The sequence below is a fragment of the Echinops telfairi genome, unplaced genomic scaffold (genome assembly GCF_000313985.2).
Source record: "Echinops telfairi isolate 266 unplaced genomic scaffold, ASM31398v2 ScPeMD7_443;HRSCAF=831, whole genome shotgun sequence".
Lineage (NCBI taxonomy): Eukaryota > Metazoa > Chordata > Mammalia > Afrosoricida > Tenrecidae > Echinops > Echinops telfairi.
The window spans coordinates 78573970-78595059 of NW_022104341.1; the positions used below are offsets into that span (position 1 = coordinate 78573970).

The window sequence follows — 21090 nt, forward strand, 5'->3', positions numbered from 1 at the left end:
CTTTCTCCTACAGACAGCTGACCGTGCAGATCGCAACCTACTGTTTACCACGACACCACCATAGCAAGGTCTACTGAGATGCAGTCTTGAACAAGAAGAAAGATGTATCGGTCACCAGCTATCCAATCTATGTAACAGTATCTTCACCATTTTAAAAGTGAATTGAGAAAACTTCTCTGTCATTGACTTGTCTGAGGACCCACAGTAAGGATGAAGTAAGAATACAGAGCCCAAACGTATGCCAGACTTATGCCCCAAATAGTTCCCTTTTTTCTGTACCTCTATAGTTTTGTTGTTACTGCTTTGAGTAAATTCTGACTCACAAATGACCTCATCCATTCAAAGTAAAATTGCTTTCTTTGGGAGTAGATTGCTAGGCCTGCTTTCTGATGGTATCTTTTAGTGGGTTTGAACTGCTAGCCTTTCAGTTAGCAGTCTTAACCATTTATGCCACACAGGAACCCCGTTCCTTTATAAATCATTGTTTTCAAGGTTGTCTTTGCCAAAGCCCTTTTTCTGGAATAGGTATTTATAGAGAATTCTAGCACATGAAAGTGATGAACAAGTTTTGAGGCATAATGGAGCCTGGGATTCTCGGGGAAAACTTTAAGGCATCACACAACCCATGATGGAAGCCCCAACCTTGGGACTAAATGATCTTGATGGACCTTCCAGTTTTATTTCAATATTATACCTCTTGATTTATTGATCTTCCTAATATGAAACGGAAAGCTCAAGTTAAAATTGCATCTCAGAATCGGATGACTTTCATTAAATATTTTTACCTCAAAACAGCAACAACAACAACAAAGATTTTCACCTCCTGTCCAAAAATAAACTGTGGGATCAGAACTCAAATACTGGTGATGCATTTGATGGTTTTTAAAAATGCTGTCCCACCTACTCGTCTTCCATGTAAAAAGTTATCTCATTGTACAAGACACACTCTGGAGACTTCCCCAGGGAATAATAGAAAAGGTACCTGAAAACTTTTAAATTTTATGAAGTGCACTCTTCCTTATAATTTACTTAATATAAAAATGTAATGATCTGCAGTTTACTGAGCAAATAACAATGCAAATATTGTAGCGTTAGCTTGGAGCTTGCCTGTGGTTGCCAATTTGACTTTATTATTTGATTATCCAGAAAAAGGTCAGCAGAAACAATGCACTCTGCCTTCAGTGGTTCAGAGGGGTAATCTCTTGGCCATTAGCAATTCTAAACACAGATTTAAATTCAAGGAGAAAATCATACTGCAGCAAGTTTCTGCAATTATTCCCTTGAGTAAGATGCTCTATTCTCTTAACCTGGATTATGATGGTTATTCTTTTCCAAAAAGTTTCTAATCTTTGGGATTGGAAAAATTGTGCTACTGTATTCATCCAAGAAACAAAAAGATACTGGGGGCCCAATATCACTACTTTCCTTCCTAGACAGGCTCTTCTGATTCCTTGCCTGAGCCCCTATTTGTCTGGGAGAGGATGTAGGACAAGATTTAAGGGTGGATAGCACAGTCTCTACTCTTAAAATATGAAGAATCAAAAGTATTTGAAAGGACTTGAAAACAGCCAATATTTAAGATGAAGAACATGATATATAGGAAGATACTATAGTCACTCCAGGCCACATGAAAGAGTTAGCACTTGAACTTTATAGTGATTTTTAACATGTAGGGTAATGGAAGTGTGTTTCCAGGTAAAGAGAACAGCATCAGCAAAGGCTTAGAAGTTACACATCGTACATCCCTTGGAGGGATGAATGTCTGAGTTTTTCATGTGATTTCCTTTTTAGCTGTTGAACCATTTGTTTTATATTTTTCTACTCCTGTATCTCCCTGTTCCTCTTAATTCCGTAAAGACAGTAAGACAGCTATCTTAATTTTCCATTGCAGAAATATGTTCACCATTTTCCTTGAGTAGCTAAAATTCAAATAATTTGGGAAATTGCAGTTTAACTAATGCACATCAAATGCCACACTGAAAATTAGCTTGTTCCTCTGTCTTCCCATCACCCACAAGAGCTTGATGGATCATTAATGACACGATTAAAGAGACAGCATTATTAGTGCTCAATAAATGTTAAATAATTGTTGAAATAGGACCCAGTTGAGATTGGTAGTTTGCATAGAAACTGAAGCTCACAGAGGAACTCTTTGCTGATAATCAGGTTTTGCAACTCTGAAAAGGCCCAGGCGATTGCCATTGAAATCCACGTGCAGTTTTGGGAGAAACTACTTAATAATTCAGTTTTCCAGCTAAATGGAAATTTTTGTTGGGGCAGTGTTAAACATCATAGATACTGTCCTGGGAAATTCCTTTTCCCGTCTGTCTGAGGAACTGCAGGCCACCTAAATGAGCAGATGAATGAAATCAAGACCCAACAACCAATGAGCATACAAGTGATTTACCCAGAGCACCTTTGTTTCCTGCCCCAAACTGCTTCAAGAGCCAGATTCCCATCTGTTAATTGAAAATCCTGTCTGCCAATATGAAGGCTAACTTTTCCAAGCTTGGATTGTGTGGTGCTAATGGCTTTGGGCAGAGCCTGCATTGCTTGCTGGCAAGGATAATTCTGTTTGAGTCTGAAAGATCCAAAAATGATATTTGAAAACATATTTTATTTATCAACTAGAATCTAATGAATATGAATTCAACTGTCTGTCTGTTTATCTCTGCCTGGGAATATCCATTCTATAATAAAATAGAGCCTCACAGTTTATAGAGTACTTTTTATACCAACTATCTCATTTGTTCCTTATGACAACCAAAGAACAGAGAGAATCAGTATTTTCAAAAGACAAATATTTATAGGTCCTTTACATGCTGTTTCATTTGGTCTCTAAAGGATTTCAAGGCACAATTTCTAAATCTCATTTAACAGATGAATATTGAAACTTCAAGAGGCAAAATACTTCCATATTATTCTACTGCTAATAGGAGGGAACTCTTGGAATGGAAATTTGCCATGCTTGAACTGAGTAGAAAAAACTAATAGGACAAATATTAATTACAGGTTCAAGTGTACGAGAGCCATATTTTCTGACCATCTGCCTTATACTAAGCATTTCTAGATGCTATTAAAAATGGTGAAGGATTGGTGAAGAATATTAAATATATGGTGGACCACCAAAAGAATTAATAAATCAATTTGAGGAGATGTATAGCCAACATGCTATCTAGAAGTAAAGTTGATAAGACTTAGTCTCACCTACTTTGGACATGTTATAAAGAGGGTTCAGTCCCTTTAAAAGGAAGAGGAAGATAGATGGTTAATGAGATGGAGTGACACAACAGGCTCAATTATAAGAGCAATTATGAGAATGATACAAGACCAGGCTCTCTTTGTTCTGTTGTACATAGCGTCTCCATGAGTCAGAACTAATGTAATGATACCACAAGGAGAACGACAATTGGATCCCTAAACCATCTGTTGGGCTCCAAATCGTTATCCCCAATGATAGATTGTTCATTGAGTGCATGCAACTTTGAATAAGACATGAATTATACATTTTAATGGTAAGGGACAATAAACAAGTATACGTGATTGTACTTATAATGTCTATAGAGACAAAGACTATCTTATATTAGGTGATCAGGGAAGGACTCAATAAGGAAGTGGCATTTGAATCAAGATCAGTAAAATAGACCCTAAGGGTAAAACAAACTTTTGTGGTTTACACACATACACACACGCATGTACACACACACACACACACACCATGCAAGGAGGAGAATAGTGAGGTGAAAAACGATTGAAAATGAAGTTGGAAAGATAGTTAGGAACCATATCTAACAGAACCATATCTATCCAAAGACCAAATGTTTTACCAAATGTAACAATAAAATTGTTTGAGCTGGTGTGTTTGACATTTCCATATCCCCAAACTAAAATTGACTATCTTAGACATGAAATTAAGTTCAACAGTAACATCTGCTGTAGCCCTGGTGACAAGTCATTGCATATTGGGCTGCTAACCACAAGGTAAGCAGTTTGAAACTACTAGCCACTCTGCAGGTGAAAGAGGGCGCTTTCTACTCCCGTAAGGAGTTTCAAACTAGGGTACTCACAGTGGAAGGTCTACTCCGTCCTACTACAGTCATTACATGTCAGCATCGACTTGATGACAGCCAGTATCCTTTAGTAACATCCCTGGACCCCTTTTGCCCCTATACATGCGACTGAAGATGGAGTTATTTTATTTTAATGCTTTCTCTTTCTGGAAAACATGCTATGTAATCAAGGTATTTGTAGGGGGAGCAATGAGCCTATTTCCAAATGACGGTAACTTGTGGCCACGATCCAAAACAAGCAAATAAAAAAACAAACCCAAACTCAGTTTCATTGAGTAGCTGCTAACTCATAGCGACCTTAAAGGGACAGAGGAGAACTGGCCTTGTGAGTTGTAGACACTGTAATTCTTGACAGGAGTGGAAAGCCCTGTCTTGGCCATGATAGTTCGATTTAATATTATGTTGAAGAACATGGGTTTCAGATTCAACCCATGGCTTTAATTTATGGCCCTGTGATCTTGTCCAATCTTAACTAGAAATTCTCTGTATCTGTTTCTTCCTTTATAAAGTAGGAAATAACTAGATCAGCCTATGTAGTGGTTAGAATTGTGTCTACCACTTGGTAGGTGAGTAAATGCAATGAGTCACTTCTGTGACCTCAGACTTAACAAAGGAAAAGGAGAATCCACCTCCATACCAGCCGAATGCCAATTGCCACAAGGCAGGGGTCAGACATACCTCAGTTTCTTACTTCCTTAACCTTATTCTGACACCCATCATCCTGCCATGATATGACACTCTTCTGCTCTGCTGGGGTTGTGAGTTCATTACAGTGGCTACACAGAATTCAGGAACAATACTCATAATTATAGGGTTGATAGACAAGCAAATCAGTTACAAAACGTTAAAGACACACTCATTTTGCCTAAAACACCTCTTCTTGGGCATGAGGGAGGCATACCTTTGTCTGGTCCTTGCCCTCTCAGCCGTTTGGTCCATTGGCCTCACCTTGTTCCATGGACCAGGAAGCTTGGCTCCCTGCCTCACTGCAGTTTGTTTGTTGCAGCCACTGTGTCTGTCCATCTTGTTGAGGGTCTTGCTTTTGCTGACCTTGCATTTTACTAAGCATGATGTCTTCCAACAGGGAAGGGTCTTTTCCGACAACATGGCTAAAGCCTCTGAGACAAAATCTTGCCCTCCTCGATTCTAAGGGGCATTCTGGCTGTACTTCTTCTGAGAGAGATATTTTTCATTCTTCTGTAAATCCATGGTATATTCAATGGCATTCACCAACACCAGCACGTTTGTGGTCTTCTTTATTGTCTAGCTTGCATTCTTCTGGCAGTGGATAGGATATTAAATTTTCTTTGCCAACACTATAATTCAAACGCAAAACCTCAAATTAATATTAGGTTTTTCTTTTTCCTATATATCTTTCACATGTATAGAATGTGATTAAAAGTACTATGGCAAAGGCGCAGCTTAGTTCTCAAAGTGATACATTTGCTTTGTGAGATTTTAAATAAGTTTTTTGCAACAGATTTGTCCAATGAGACTTGTTATTTAATTTATTGATGGCTGGATCTATGTGTGTTTATTGTTGATCCAAGTAAATTTAAATCCTTGACACTTCCATACTATCTCTTCTTATTGTGAGATTGTTTCTTGGTCCAGAATTTTTTATTTCTCAGTGTTGATGTGTGATCCACATTGCAGGCTGTAATCTTTGATCTTCATCAGTAACCACTTCAAATTATGTTTACATTCAGCAAAATTACATTATCACTTTAGTAATGAGTCCTCCTCTCATCTTGGTTTAACTATAATTCATTTATTTTCACTAATGTATGGGGTGTCCATCAGTGGCATAAATGGTTAAGTGCAGAACTTACTAGCTGAAAGGTTGGCGGTAAGAATCCAGTTTCAGGATCCTCAGAAAATAAGCCTGGCGAACTCCCTATGAAGATGCCAGTCTTGGAAACACTGGGGAGCAGTTCTACTCTGTGCAGGCAAATTGCAATCCACTCAATGGAAATGAATGATAACAACGTATAGATTAGTGTACTGTTTAAAAATATTTGCAGCAAAACTTATGAGTGAAATGAACTGGTATTTTCTCTTTCCTGGTTTTGCCATTATAATTATACAGTCTTTATAAAATAATTAGGAAGTATTCCACCACTTTCTTTTTTCTGGAATAGTGTTTATCCTTAATAATTGGTTAGAAATCACTAAATTATAATATGGCTTGGCACTTTATTTGATGGTAGATTTATAGGTCCTTTATTCCATAGATAATTTATTCCAGCTTCTCATTTTATAAAGTGTATTTTTCAAGAAATGTGTCCATATTTTTCAATCAATGTTGTCACTTCAAGAAGGTTTTCATTTCAGTCTGAAGAATTCTCACCTGTAAGCTTTGCCTAGACATAGCATCCTCTTTCTCAGTTCTAAAAAAGAAAGAGATTTTATTATTATTTATTATTTTTTACACAATTTTATTTGTATCTTTCAAATCAGTAGAGGTGAGAAGGCTGGGTGGAAGAGAATGGGCAGGTGGAATGATAACTAAATGGAGCCCTGATGGGATTTGTATTCTTTTGGTGAATGGAATTATAGACTTGGCTCCAGCCAAGGGTACACCTTCTAGGGAAGAAGCATGTCTCCCTCTATCCCGAGCATTTCTGCTGTAGTCACTGATGCCTTTACCTACATGTTGAGCACGCCCACCAATCGGGTCTCAGCCCCTGAGCCATTGGCTATCAGGCCAAGGAACCTGCCATCTAACCTCAGCTCATCAAATCATCGGTGGGCTCTAAAATCTGTCCTGTTGCCATAAAACTGGCTGTCTAGTATGTATGCCCTTTTTAATCTCAATTCCCCTCTTTAAAAGTCAGCTTCTTTCCTCAGATGAGAAGCTAGGCTCTTTGGGCCTGAAATAAGTGGCTAGAGTCTTACACTTAGGTCCCTTATTGCTTCTACACACTGGGTTATGACAGATGAAGAGTTCCAGTCATTGTTGAATTCCACTCCTTTGCTAGGTTTTTAAACTTTGCTAATTTCCATTTTAAACCACTACTTTGTATTTGTAATAGCATTCAAGAAGCGTCTCACATCTTGAAAGGGGAAGCTAAACTACCTTTGAATTTTCATTTTCTTAATATTTCAGAGAAGATCATAATATTGACCTCCTTTGCAGAGCATTAGGATTAACTAATTAATCTTGAATAGTACTTTGCAATGTTAAATACTATAGAAATGCTAAATAGTATTATTAGACTTGGAGTATAAAAGACAAATGAAAACTCCAAACTTCATTTAAATGCTTTTATATCATGTTTTCCCCTCTCAAAAGAATTTTAAAAGAGGTTATGTAGCTACATTCTTGGTTCCAAATGGAAATGTCAAAATGAATATAAAACGTGGATGCGTAATTTCCTCACCTTATCTTTTGTTCCTTGTTTCATCATAGGATCACACATTTATTAAACAAGCATTTCTGGTTGCCTTCTGGTGACAACAAGACTGAGCAAGGCCCTGCAGATAAAACCCTGGTATCTGAACTGTGAGAGAGATAAATACATAAATACATATCGAGGGTCTACAAAAGTTTGTGGAGAAATGGAATTAAAAGATAATAAAAATTTCCACAAATGATGTTATTTCATATGTTCTAAAGTAAATGTAATACAGTACTGATTCAGTGGTAGTATAGAGGTGTAAAATGTGAGGGCTGATAATAACCACATTCAAACTGTTATTTTATTCCACATAGTCAATGGATAACTCTTCCCTATAATTTTTACATGTTATATAAAAGGCAATTAAGGTCGTATTCTAAGTTGATCCTGTTACTGTCCAGCAGTATGGACTCTCAATAGATCCAACAGAAGAGAGAACTCAGTTCCCAGCAGAAATAATATAAGCAAAAAAAATTTTTATTGGAATATTGAGGAGAGTGGGGTAACCAGAGTAGATGGGATAAAGTGAGTGACCGTTTTCTCACCATGAAGTGGAAGGTCTTAGAGGATAATTGAAGTAAACTCTATGTACACTAAGAATTAAGAAGGGATTTGAATGCCAGGTTGATGGAGATATTTTCTGATTTTGTCATGATATACGCCATGATATGTGGTGGCAAAATGACCAAGTAGAAATGGCTAGTGGATGATTTTAGCTATAGGTCTGACTGCTAAAGAGAAAGTTATTATCAAAGTCAGAGGATTGCTAAGACAAAGACAAAAATAAGACAAGACAAAAAAAGATAAAGGTCTGATAAAAAAGGCAGGATTTTTTTTTTCCAATGTTATCCTGGTGCAATTGTTGATTTGCATGTGAAGAAATGGAGGCAAAGAAAGAAGTGTGCTTAAAGTTACTCAGCAGACCAGTGGCAGAGTTGGACTTGATGCCTTGCCTCTTTATTTTTTGCTCAGAGCTCCCTTCTCTGCCACTAACACTTAGTCACAAAGTTAGCTATTCTGCACATCAGACCATAGCTAGTGAAGTGCCACTGAGACTTCTCATGGAACCAAAATCATGAACACGGAGAGACTGTTGCCTTCTTTATCTTTTTAATCAGTCTCTGCCCAGCGAGGTTTAGTTTCACTTTGAAGGCCTGGCCTCTGGGGATCAGGGGACTGGAGGTTCCCAGGTGACTACGCTTTGTTTCATTGCTTTCTCTCCTTGCTTCCCCTTAGATTTTTGTTGTTAATTTTAGTCCTGCGGGGATACAGTTGGACTTATTGGTAGTGAATATTGGGCTCTATTTTTGCAATCCACAGTGATACCTAACTCTCAGTTGCCTTGAACATACGCACTGTTTTCTCAGCCTTGATAGCTATAACCCCACCAAAGAGAGTAAGATTCAGTTCTAACCATCATTATGTTAACTTAATTATTTCAGTTTTAGTCACCTTACAAATGAAAGGACTGAGGTACAGGTAAAATAGCAGCTATGTGACATACTTGTAGCATAGAGTGCAAGGCTCCCTCCCAAATGTGTCCATAGTCAAATATTTGAAACCAGTGACTATGGCAACTGACATTTGCATACCATCACTTGTCTGTCCCTTTGTCATACTCTGGTGGCTTGTGTGTTAATATGATGCTGAGAGCTTTGTCACTGGTATTTCAAACACTAGCAGGGACACCTGGAGTAAACAGATTTCAGAGGAGGCTTCCAGACTAAGAACAGGCTACAGAGGAGGAATAGGCTATCCACTTTAGAGGAATTCATCACTGAAAACAAGGATTGCACTCAAACAAAAACAAAAGAAGAGAAAGTTAGTGTCCAGGAAACCTTCAATAAAGACGTGATCTGGCCTCCAAAAAAAACCAAAGTGGGATTGCATTGAAACCTTACCATTTACTGTCATTACTAAACACCCAAGGAGCCGAAGCAGAACACTGTCAGAGACAGTGTCAGAAGATGAGCCCCTCAAGTTTATGACCGAGGAAGAGCTGCCTCTTCAAATTTGTGTTGACCATAAGGGTGTGGATGGAGTCAAGTTAGAAGGACTAACCTTACTTCAGGACCTTCATTTGTTGATGGAACGTGACTACACACGAGGTGGGGCGCAGTTGCAAACAACTATTAATAATTAGAACTTGTCATCTTGAAAGTATGAATATAGTAAAATTAGAAGTTATTTAAAATGAAATGGAACCCATAGATATTCGAGCAGTACACTGTAATTGACTAGCATGGGCCTTTTGGGTGAGATACTCATGGTTTACTGTACCAGGAATGACCCATTCAAGAGGGATGGCACTGCACTCATTGTCAACAAGTACATTTCAAGGTCTGTCTTGAAGGATCATGCTGACTGTGATAGGATAATGTAACATCTATCCACTTGCAAGGAAATCCAGTCAACACAACTGTTATTCAAATTTATGTACCAACCACTAAGCTAGTGATGAAGAAATTGAAGAATTCTTCCAATGTCTTCCGTCTGAATTTGATCAAACTCTCAGGCACGCATCGTCTTCTCTTGAATTTGTCATGTGTCCTGGCTGTTTACTTTCTCTCTATCTCTTTTTCCTCACTACCATTCCCACCCCCCTTTACTCTTCTTGCTCTAAAATGTGCGGACTGGAAGACATAGATTAAACCATATGCCTTTGTGACTTAAGACCTTCAGCGGAACTCTATTACTTTCAGAAAAATACAAATTCCATTATAAAGTATTCATGATCTACTGTTACATGGTTCTAATATGCTTCAATAGTCTCAACATTTTTTGAAGTGTCAACAAATGAATTTATTGTAACCATTCCTGCTCTATGATGCCATGCTTTACCATTACTAATAGACCATACATTTTCAGGACTGTTTCTGACCTACAGTGTTTATAGATGGGAATCCTAATGAAAGTAGCAGTCCAGAGGTCAAACAAAACACTGGATTAGGTAAATGTGCTGCATAAGACCTCTTTAAAGTGCCGAAAAGCAAGGATGTTACTTTGAGGCATAAGGTGCATCTGGCCCAAGCCGAGCTATTTTCAATCACCTCATATGTACATGAAAGTTGGACACTGAACAAAGAAAACCAAATAAAAAGTGATGCATTTGAACAATGGTGCGGGCAAAGAATAGTGAACATACCATGGACTGCTAAATTACCAAATACCTGTCTTAGGAGAAGTATAAACAGAACACTCCTCTTCAGAGGCAGGGAGGGCGAGACCTCTCACGTGCTTTGGAATGTTATCAGAAGAGACTGGTCCTGGAAAAGGACATCGTACTTGGTGAAGGGGCAGTGAAAACAAAGGAAGACCCTCAATAAGATAGATGGACACTGAAGCTACAGCCCAGGGTTCAAACACAAGAGAATGTGAGGATGGCACAGCACTGGGCAGTGTTGCGTCCTGTTACATAGGCTCTTTTCACAGCTATATTCACTTCTAATATAAATATCCACATTATATGAACACCAACACCACCTAAAGCACGTGTTAAATGTCGTAGAGCTAATGAACGCTGGAGATGTTAGAGGAAAGCCCGATAGCACAAAATGAAAACTACACCATTTCCTGTCTTAAAATAGTCTTCAATCACATCAACCACAAGGTAAATTTTCCTGTCCTCTTTCTTTCATGTAGCCATTCTTACCTGTGCTCCCCACCACCTCTCTAGGGTATTGCCCCCCTTCATCTACTGGAGTACAAACTCAAATTCCTTCCTATGTTTCAAGTTGAACCCTAAAACAATCTGCTTTTATTGCTTGGGAATTTGTCAACCATACTGTAAATAAATCATATTTATTATTTCTCCAACATGAAATGAAATTGGTGGCAGACTAATAGAGTAATACCTACATATTTTGATTTATTAAAATTTAGTAATGATAGTAATTAGCATTTGAATGCTTACTCTGTGGTATGAAAACATTATTTTCTTACATTCCCTTGATTTTTTATTAATAAATCATTTTATTGGAGGCTCTTACATCTCTTATAACAATCCATACAACGATTGTATGAAACATTTTTGTACATATGTTGCATCATCATTTTCAAAACATTTTCTTTCTGCTTGAGCCCTTGGTGTCTGTTCCTCTTTTCCCTCCCTCCCCGCCCTTGTGCCCCCTGATAAATGATAAATTATTGTTATTTTTATATCTTCCATCGTCCACTGTCTCCCTTCACCCATGTTTCTGGTGTTTGTCCCCCTGGGGTGAGGTAGGGGGGTTATTTATTGATAATTGTAGTCGGGCCCCCATTTCTCCCCCTTATCCTCCCACCTCCCCCCTAACCTCAGGGTATCACTACTCCCATTGCTGTTGCTGAGTGCTTCATCTGTCCTGGATTCCGTGTGTCGAGGGCTCTCATCTGTTCCCCAGTGCACATGCTCTGGACTAGCTGGATTTGTGAGGTAGAACTGGGGTCATAATAGTGTGTGTGTGGGGGCGGGGGGGAGGGCATTAACGAACTAGTGTGTTCTGTCGCTGCTATGCTGCATCCTGGCTGATTCGTTCCTTCCTTGTGACTCTTTTGTGAAGGAATGTTCAGTTGTCTACAGATAGGCTTTGGGTCAGCACTCTGACCCACATCGATATATTTGATGTTTGCGTTCTTCTGATACCTGACACTTGATTCCATCGACACCTCATGAACACACAGGCTGGTGTGCTTTCTCCCATGTGGGCTTTGTTGCTTCCCTGCTAGATGACCCCCTGTTTAACTTCCAGCATTTAAGACCTCAGATGCTATATCTTTTAATAGCCGGGCTCGTTCCCCTTCTTTCAAAAACTGCTTTATTGATGGTAATTAGAATAAAATTAAGTACATAAATTATAGTTTACATAAAATTTAAAGATTTGACATATGTACATGTTCATGAAACCATCTTCTCCTTAGGCAACTATGATCACTACTTGTGACATTTTAGTTTCTAGAATTCAGTATAAATGAAATCGTATACTATGTACTCTTTTTTCTGGATATCCTTTGTTCAGTATAATAAAGTTAGCTTTATCTCAGTTGTTCCATATATCAATATTTCATTATTTTATACATTTTATATTTATTTTCCATTATATAGAAATATCAAATTTTGTTTCCCTTTTTACATTCTATTGGATAGTTGACGTTTTTATTCCCTAGTTTTTGTTATTGTAAAAGGGGATGCATACTGGTTTTCAGAAAGTTATGAATGACAGTGAAAGTTCAAACTCCATTTGTAGGGTCCCCACATGGATTAAACTCCAGAGAATTCCTTCGGACCATGGACCAGGGATGTAAATAACCGAATGCATTGGAAAGTGGATTAATGCAGGTGTAGTTGTATTAAAATCAAACCCTTTATTATTTGTTATCTCTTTTAACCCATTTTAAATTGGTTCTAGATTTTATTTTTTTCTGCTTTCCTTTTAATTGAGGTTTTTCTGTTTTATTTTATTATATCTCATATGTTTTTTTATATAAATTATAGGATAAGTAACTCTACAGGCACAGTGACTAGATTAATAGTTTCTTAGGGTTATGGGAGAGGTTGGTTGGAAATGGAATGCTAATAATAATGAGTACAAGAAAGAAGAAAATGTAAAATTAATCGGTGTAGGGATGGCACAGATATTTTAGTGTGTTTAGACCATTAAATTGTATGTTATGTGAATTATGTGCCAATAAAGCTCTTAAAATTAAAAAAATTAAAAATGGGAAAAAGAAGATGTATCTTTGTGACCAAAATGAAATCTTGGTCACATCACTGTGACATCACTGTGATATCACATCACTGTGTGGAAAGATGCATGAAAGTTAGTGAAACATACACAGACGACAACCCTGAAACTCGGAGCATAAAAGGAAAGGTTAAATAACTAGAATGAACTTTGATTGGAAGAAGATATTGACTGAAAATAGCAAAGGAGAAGAGGGGGAAAAGAGGGCCCTGACAGCTGGCCAAGCATAACGTGGTCATCTGAATAAAAGAGGCAGCAGCCAGCTCAGGCGAGGAGCCCAGGAAGCTCCTTCACACGTTTCCCAAAAGGGAGTAGAGCAGCGGTGCTCCACCTTCCTCAGGCCGCCACCCCTTCATACAGCTCCTCATGCTGTGTGACCCCCAGCCATAACTTTACTTTCATTGCTATTTCATAACTGTCATTTTGCTACTGTTATGAGTTTGGAGACCCCAGTGAAAGGGTCATTCAACCCCCAAAGGGGTCACGAACCACAGGCTGAGAATCACTGGTGTAGAGTAACTGTATAGATAAACATTATGGTGAATGCAGTAAATCAGTTATAGAAGGACAAATATTGTATGAGGTCACTGTTAAGAAAAGTCAAGAAAATATTGAAGCACAGAAAGGAATATCCTGGATGATTAGCCATAATAGGAGGAGGTTAGGAGGAACAATTACTAACTAGTTAGTAGTCGTGTTTTAATTTGATAAAAAATTTAATAAATTTAATTTATTAATTAATATTAATTAATTAATAATTAATTAATATAAAATTTAATAAAAACATATGAGATATAATTGCCAGAAGACTGGCAATATACAATAAGGAAAAGTCATTACAACAGGACCAAAGCAGATGAAGACCCTGGGAAATACATAAAAATATATGTGCTGCAAATTTATCCAAGTTTATAATATAGTGTGCAGAGGGAAAGTTAAGTGAACACTTAGCCACAATCAAGCACCTTCAGGAGCTGAGCCACATGGCTCGAGAATTTTGGACCTCGTCTGGGGAACATCTAGTTCAACTGGCATAACATAGCCCGTAAAGGCTGTGCTCCATATACTCTTTGGTGAGTAACACCTAGGATCTCTTCTCATCCGAAGCAGAGAAGAGTGAAGAAAATCAAAGACTCAAGGAAACGACTGGTCCACAGTACCAATGGACCTCATAAACCACAGCCTCCACTGCCGTGGGCCCAGAGGAATTAGATGATGGCCAGTGACCACTACCACCTGCTCACGTCAGGATCACAATATAAGGTCCTAGAGAGACTCAGAGAACAATGTAGAACAAAATTCAAAACCATCAAAATAAAACCGAGCCTACTGGTCTGATAGAGACTAGCAGAACCCTGAGACTGTGCTCCTTATACACCCGAGAAATTTGGAGTGGAATCCACTCCCAGATATCACCTTTGTCAATCAATACACGGGCCTCTAAAGTGAACAGGATGAGCCCTGAGGCGTGTGCTCCTCGGAACAAGGAGCCATATGAGACCCAAAAGGCAGCATCTACCCCTCGCAGCCCCACTCTCCCCCCAAGGTCAGAAGGCAGGAAAGAGCAGGTCCAAAGGATGAGCAAATGGAAACAGGGAAACTAGGAAGGAAGTGGGAAATGTGCTCTTACATCAAGGATAATGCAACTCATATCAGGAAACAGTGCTTAGACCCGGAGCTAAAGCTGAGAGATTGAAAATATGCAGACCAGCGGGGCACTACTCCTTCCTCCAGCTCTGGTCTGCTGTTGTGCCGGGGGTCTCGTCAGGCCTGTGTCTGCCCGGAGATCCTATCTAAACAGCCTTCCTACAGCAACTCCTCACTCCAGGTGGCCAGGTGGGAGTTCCAGACCAGCCTGGTCTCCCAGGACATTGGCACAGCAGCCAAGTTTATTGGTGCTAGGGCTGCCACAGTCTGTGTGGCCGGTTCGGGGGCTGGCATTGGGACCGTGTTTGGCAGCATGATCATCGGCTATGCCAGGAACCCATCTCTCAAGCAGCAACTCTTCTCCTATGCAATCCTGGGCTTTGCCCGATCTGAGGCCATGGGAATCTTCTGTTTGATGGTCGCCTTCCTCATCCTCTTCGTCTTGTGAGGCTCCATGGGGTGCACTGACCTGTCCCTGCTGCTTCAACTCCAGGCCATGCCCCGTGCTGGAGTGCGCTAAGCTTTACCATTAAACACGTTTCTCTAAAAAAAAAAGAGGCTGCAATGCTCATTCATGTACACATCTTTGTGTGTTCACCTGCCTCATTTTTTAAGATAAACTTGTGCTTAGGTGGGGAATGATTAGGTTATATTGAATAGATATATGTTTAATTGTATCAGAGAGTGCCGAAATATTTTGCTAATGATAGACATTCTTTCTACATTGCTACTAGCAATAAATTGTCCATTCTTACCTGAACCCCCTCCTTTGAAAAGCATTTTCCCCATATATTTTAGGCTGCTTCTAGTTGCTGTTGTTGTTTCCTTTTTATCAAGCAGAGGTATAAATTTGTTTTTTATTACTTTGGGGTAAAATCATAAATTGATTCCTATTTCATTCAATACCTACCGTATGATGTCAGCAACATGTTATCACCATATTATAGATGAAGATGTGTTTTCTCAACCACTTGATTGGGTTCGAACTGTTTCTTTTTATTTGTACACCTAGTAATTAAATCACGGCTATATTAGGCACTGTAATTAGATGTTGACAAAGGAAATAAATAGGAAGAAATTCCCATGTAAGGAGTAGGAGTCTGTATGTTAGCGATTGGATTAGAAAGCAGAAGATAAGAAGCAAGTACAATAATCCATGAGATAAATGCTGAGGAGACCTAGTGGCAGTGACAGGATGAAAGATCGATCTTTAGATTTATTTATATTTTCAGTAAGTAGTATACAGACTTATGAAGTAATAACAGTTTACCATGCATGGACTCAAAATTTTTTGTTTTAAGTAAACCATTATGGAAGTGGATATTTATATTCATTCATTCTCCCTTGATTCAACCAGCTATTGGAAGAAAATAATTAAAAGCACAAAATATTTATAACATAGCAAGTAAATATATCTGATTTTTCACAATCTGGGGCAGATTTTATTGCAAATCCTTATTTTGGGTTGCTACAATTTGACCACTCATATCTGGGATGTAGCATAGAATCAGGGAAATAATGCAAAGTTATTATTTTTCAAAGAAAATGTGATATGGGAAAAAGTTTTCTATATTTAATTAGGTGATGAAGATCCTGATAATTTGTGAAAAATATGCAAGGTGTATGGAATTTTTAATGCTCCTTTCTACATTTGGGACGTGTTTTTTAGGGTTTTTTTGGTCGATGTTTTGGGGGCGGTTTCTACATAGTGTACCTTTATTTCTTTCCTGATAATCCAACTGGTTCAGGGTTCAGTTCTCAGGGTTCCCAATGGGGCAGAGACACATATTACAGAAATTCAAGGTTTGACAGCTCAGAACACACACTAGCCTCGAGTTCCCCATACACATATGCATACCCAGCTCAAGATGCCACACAGATGAAGGCCCAAGGACTAGTTTTACCTTTATGTACAGAGACCCAGCGATGTGCACTACCTCAACTTGGTGGCAAGGTCTTTGGTGTCAGCTTCTGCCAGCTTGGCAATGTGGGCCACTAATTTGGAGCCCCGATGTTGGAGGATTCCATAGTACCTGTCTCTGTGGTTGGCCCTGATGATTTCCATCAACTAGACAGGGCTCCTTTGTCTACCAAGTTCACTAGTTAAGATGACAGTGGTGAACATCTTCTTATAGACCCTCCCCCCAATCCCAATCGGGTCTTCTTTTTGATAATGCAGTGGGGTGGGGAGGGGCAGTGTTACGACACAAGGATATTAGGAAAACAAACAGGTGGATGGGGGTCCACATCTTGCAAGATAACCATGGCTGAGCCTTCTTGTTCTCCATCAGGGTGGTGATAATGTTTACCCATGTTCCCAGATACCGGTCTCATGGTGGGGTTGTTCTCCTTGCCAGCAGCTTTCTTATACCACTGTTCCTACTTTGTCCCTGGCCAATAATTGTGGGCCAGCTCCTGCAGATGAACTAGCTGGCTGGTGGTCCAGAGCATGGGTGAATTGGTTCACGGTGGGCAGTATTTTCAGCCACTTATAGAGGACTGTCTGCTGCTGCTACAGTTGAATGTAGTGGAGTCATCTGGGGCTGGATGTCCTGCTTGATGCTGAAAGTCAAGCCTCTTCTCAAACAAGGGTGTCACCATCGTCTTGACCTCCTGCTTCTTCTTTATCTTATTATTTTTTAAATAATTATATTTTTTATTTGCAAAAGCTGAAAATGCTCATATAAATTACCAGCCCCAAGCTTGGATTTCTACTGGATTAACTGCATAGAACAGGAATCCGCCTGTCACTTTTGCCAGGTTGGGGGCCTTTTCGAGGCCTGGGATGGGTTTTCGAGGGAGCTGATAGTCATCAAGCATCAGCCAGCTGAGGTGGTAGACCTGGTTTCCCTGGATCTGGACCTGCAGGCTGTCCATTGCCCCGGGGAACTCGCCTCCTGTTTCTTGATGATGGCAGGCTCCCGGGCAACCATCTGGCTCTTAGCATTCTTTGTTTTCTGCATCTTGGCTGCCTGGATGAAGAAAGTTGTTTTGTTTGGTTTTGAGCTGTTTTTATCTTTTGGTGAACTGTTAATATTTTATGCCATAATTGGCATTAATGTACTAAATTGAGTTAATGTAGAAACAGGCATGATGTTAAAGTACATTGTTGAGATAGACTTACTAGTTAAGCAACAATTGGACAAGTCAGATAACTTCACAAAGCCTGTTTTCTCATCTGTTACATGGGATAGAAATACCGGTATTATTGGACTTTCATGAAATTTAAATAAGATTATGAATATAAAGTGATTAATGTAGTCCACCTATATTCCATAAGGCATGGGGATGATTATTATGTGTAATTAGAACTACTCTTAACTTTGCCTTTCCCCCTAAATTAGGCCCAACAAGTATGGCACTGTCATAATATTTTAAGGCAGTTGAAACTCAACTCTCTTTTACTTATTCTCTTTTTGGAGCATGGGGAACATGCAAAGGGTTGGCAAAAGCACATCTCACAAGGTAAAAAAAAACCACATTCTGCACATAAGGCACTTCTTAGACAATGCATTTCCAAATGACTCAGTAAAACAACTCCTTATAAAAGATGAGACCAATTATAAGAGAGTGATGATACATTCTAATGATTCATACCATCAACCTTGTAACTAGACAACCTATATTTCAATCTAGCTCTATTGTAGCTCTTATCTTTTAAAACTTACCCCAAATTTTCTGTGTCTCATTTTCTACACTTTTTATGATTATGAATTCCCATTACTTTATGTGTAAAGTGATTAGAAAAATGGTCGACACATACTAAGCCCCTGCTTGCTGCTATCCTACCCCCCTTCTCATCATCTGTGTTTAAGTGTTAGAGGTCTTGTATTCCATCCCAAGAACAATGAATTTGTGTTTTTGCCCAGATGCTGATTGGGATAAGTTGAAGCTGATTTCTAAACCTCAAAATATGCTCCAAAATAAACACTTCTATTTTCATTTTGCCGTGGAGGAACCCGAGGATCAGATAGTTTAAGTAACTTAACCAAGTTTATAAAGCTATATAAAAGCATATACGAGAGGGCTATAAACATAGTGAGTGCTCAAGAAATATTACTTTTAAAACCTTCAAATATAAATGTTGGTCTCCATAACTTAAAAACATGCTCTTGCCATTTCATGAAGCTTATTATTTTGAAGTCTTTAATGTCTCCATTTTTTATTGGCTATTTTCTTGTAATTGTATTTGCCCAATCTCATTAAGAAGTTAAATTAATTGCCCAAATATATATTATTATAATTTAGACAATTGACTATTTAACTATCTTGGGTGATGTGATTTTTTTAATTGATAAAAATAACTTCAGTGTATAATTAAAATGCATTCATATGTTAATACTCACAGAAGAGCAAGATATACACAGTAATTATAATATTAGCTGAAACTGACATATTTACAAAGTTCAGTGTTATATTACCCATATTAAGGATGTTACATTTTGAAGTGGGTGTTTAGATGTCTGCTTTTAATTATCACTGTGTAACTAAAGCAATACTGAGAGACTTTCAGCCTGTTCTCTGGTGATTACTAAGATTTGTTTGGAGATTGTTTTCTTAATGTTCTATTACCTATTTATACTCACAGGAAACTAGATAGGGTCTAGCCTTTGTCTTATTGTTTAATTATAGATATCTCTCTAAGCTTCTGTCCCACCTTCTGTCAGTTCTGAATGTACTGCCTCTGTAGAGATAAACGAGCTTTGACTAGATCCCTTAAGTCTCAGTTCTTTTTGTGAGGATGATGGTATCTAAACTTCTAGAGCTAATAGAGGACTTTAGCAAAGTTGAGGGGTACAAAGTCAACCCACAGAAATCAGTGGGGTTTCTGTATACCCGCAATCTGAAAAGGAAATTTGTGAACCAATTCCATTTCCAATAGCATCTTAGAGAATAAAATACATAGGAGTAAGTCTAAACTGGGATGTGAACTCTTTATATAGTCCAAACTATAAAATATAGCTGAAAGAGGTTAAAGAAGACCTAAATAAACAGGAAGATATTTTATGTTCATGGATTAGAAAACTTGATATTGTTAAGATATCAATACTACCTAAAGCAACCTATAGATTCAATGAAATCTTTATAAAAATGCCAATAACCTTCTTTGCAGAAATAGAAAATCCAATAATCAGTTTTATGTGGAAAAGAAACAGATCCTGAGTGGTTAAAGCCCTATTTAATGAGAAGAAGGAAGTAGGAGTAGTCATACTTATATTACTGAGCTACAGCAGTAAAGTAGTATATTGGCAAATATACATTATTTGATTACATATACTGAAGGTTTATGTATATACAACTACAAAATATACAGAAACAAGGTAGTCTAGTACTGGCACAACAATAGCTAAGTAGATTAATGAGATATAATTAAAAGTGAATGAACCCACGCATCCAAGATCAGCTGATTTTTGACAATGATTCTGAACATTTAATTGGGAAGGAAGAATCGCTTCAAATAATGGTGCTGGAAAAGTTGGGTTTTCACATATTGAAAAATAAAATAGGATCCATGTCTCATGCCATACACAATCACAAATTCAAAATGGATTAAAGACCTAAAGATGCCAACTAAAACCAAACAATTTTTAGAAGAAAATACACACAATGCTCTCAGGCCTACTTTTTAACAGTGGTTTAACTAATAGAACAAGAAACACACAAACAGCAAAAAAAAAAAAAAAAAGAAAGAAAGAAAGAAACAAATGAACCGAATAAGAGTAAAAACTTTCATCAACCAAAAATTTTACTTAAAATGTGTAAAAGACAAACTATTAACTGGGATAATATCTTTGGAAAACATCTATCCAGTGAGAATCTAATAATAATATATGTTATTTAAATCTAATAATATTTATCGTTCAAATAATGTATATTATTATTCAAATAATATTTATTATTATTCAAATAAACTAATAATATATCTATTATTATTCAAAGGACTTGAATAAACTTTTCACCAAAGAGGACATTTGCAATGCCACCAAATATGTGAAAACATGCTCTGAGTTTTTAACCATTACAGAGATGCAAATTGAAACCATAATGATGTATGACATTTTACTAACATTAATTGCTATGTTTGATCCCATTGTTGTAGTCACTGTGTTAATCCATTTCATGTAAGTTCTTCCTTTTTTTTTCTGGTCTTCTACTAAGCATGCTGTACTCTTCCAGGGACTACTAAATCCTGAAAACATAACTGACCAAGGTAAATGAGTCAAAATCTTGCCATCCTCCCGTCTAAGA

The 21090-nt window shown here is 38.0% G+C and overlaps 1 protein-coding gene and 1 pseudogene across 1 annotated transcript in view; both read left to right on the top strand.

The window, feature by feature from the left end:
- AGBL4 (AGBL carboxypeptidase 4) overlaps window positions 1-21090 on the top strand; it is a 1691367-nt gene that overhangs the window by 658756 nt on the left and 1011521 nt on the right. The window lies entirely within an intron of this gene.
- LOC105978277 lies at window positions 14895-15289 on the top strand (annotated as a pseudogene).